Source organism: Gorilla gorilla, chromosome 20, assembly GCF_029281585.2.
Source record: "Gorilla gorilla gorilla isolate KB3781 chromosome 20, NHGRI_mGorGor1-v2.1_pri, whole genome shotgun sequence".
Lineage (NCBI taxonomy): Eukaryota > Metazoa > Chordata > Mammalia > Primates > Hominidae > Gorilla > Gorilla gorilla.
Genome location: NC_073244.2, coordinates 63,639,926 through 63,641,636, shown reverse-complemented (window position 1 = coordinate 63,641,636; position 1,711 = coordinate 63,639,926). Strand labels below are relative to the sequence as shown.

At 38.2% G+C, this 1,711-nt stretch overlaps 1 non-coding gene across 1 annotated transcript; it reads right to left on the bottom strand.

The window, feature by feature from the left end:
- Nucleotides 1-217: 217 nt before the first annotated feature.
- LOC115931690 (small nucleolar RNA U13) lies at nucleotides 218-321 on the bottom strand. Its single transcript, XR_004068135.2, has one exon. It is a non-coding gene; the product is annotated as a small nucleolar RNA U13 (small nucleolar RNA).
- Between the last annotated feature and the right edge of the window lie 1,390 nt (nucleotides 322-1,711).

Below are 1,711 nucleotides of genomic sequence, written 5' to 3'. Positions count from 1 at the left end.
AACTAATAGCAATAAAAAGAAAAGTGAGCGCAAAATTATCAAAAAGTTAGAATTAGAATGTTACTGACTTCTGGAGGGAGGCATAGATTATTACTGGGGAAGCCACATGCAGGGGATTCTGAAATATTGTGTATGTTTCATTTCTTGACCTATATGACTACTTTAAGATGAATCTTAACATCTACTTCTGAAACTATTCAGAAACTTTTTTTTTTCCATTCAGATGAGTAATATGCCGATGTTGTAACAAGGAATGAGGGAGGCACATCTTATACACGAGCCTGAAAACCCAGTCTTCACGCTTATGAACTACAAAAGGATCTAGAAAGTAGCTTTTCAAGCAGTAAACAAAGATTCAATTTGTGGTATTGTTTTAATTAAATTGGATCATCAGCTTGACCAGATTTCCCAAAGAGGAAGTAATCCTTTCCTTGTATTAGTTTCTATTAGTGAGGAAGGAAGCTTAATAACTTGGCAACTTCACTAAAACTAGGACCTTTTTTTTTTTTTTTGAGTCAGAGTCTTGCTCTGTCGCCCAGGCTGGAGTATAGTGTGGCATGATCTCGGCTCACTGCAACCTCCGCCTCCCGGGTTCAAGCAATTCTTCTGCCTCAGCCTCCTGAGTAGCTGGGACTACAGGCACACGCCACCACGCCTGGCTAATTTTTGTATTTTTAATAGAGACAGGGTTTCACCATATTGGCCAGGCTGGTCTCAAACTCCTGACCTCGTGATCTGCCTGCCTCAGCCTCCCAAAGTGCTGGGATCACAGGCGTGAGCCACCGCACCCAGCCAACACTAGGACCTTTTGCTGGCAAAGTGAGCATCTATTTAGTACCAGAACTGTGCAGTAAGGTGAACAGAGAAAAAAGTAACAGCTAAAAGTACTGAGAAATCATTGTTCCCATACTCTAATGTAAAATGTTAAAATTTGACTCCTCCACATTTTTAACTGTTTATGCCAAGCTAATTTTAGTGTTTTGAAAAGTTGTAAAAATGGTACAGCAAATTCCTGCAAACCCTTCACTGAACTTCCCTAAAGTTACTCTCTTATATAACCACAGCATAATGTTCAAAACCAGGAGATGAATATTGGTGCAATACTGCTAATTTCACCATATGCTTTAAAAATAACAAATTATTCAGAATCCTTTTATATAATTCGTGGTCATTCGGATTTTCTTTTTGTGAAGTTTGCTGCTATTAATGTGTGTGTCCCTCTCTACTCATATGTTGAAATTGAATCAGCAATGTGATGATATTAGGAGATGAGGCATTTCAGAGGTGATGAAGCAATGAGAGTAAAGCCCTCATGAATGGGACTGGGACCTTTAAGAAAAAGGCCCCAGAGTTCCCCTTCAACATGTGAGGACACAGCCAAAAGTCCTCATTTCTACAAACCAGGAAGTGGGCCCTTACCAGACACCTAATCTGCCAGTGACTTGATCTTGGACTTCCCAGCCTTCAGAACAGTGAGAAATAAATTTCTCTTGTTTTGAAGTCGTATTTTGTTTATTTGTGCTACTTTCTTAACAGCAGCCTGAATGGACTAAGGTATAAACTCAGATCATTAGTGAATTTTTCTATTGAATTGTCTAATATTTTTCTAGTTACATTTATAGTTCCCTTATAATCTTCATTCAATGAGAATTATTTTCAAAATATTTATATATTTATTTTAAATAACAATGATAAACCCCTCCCCGACCTT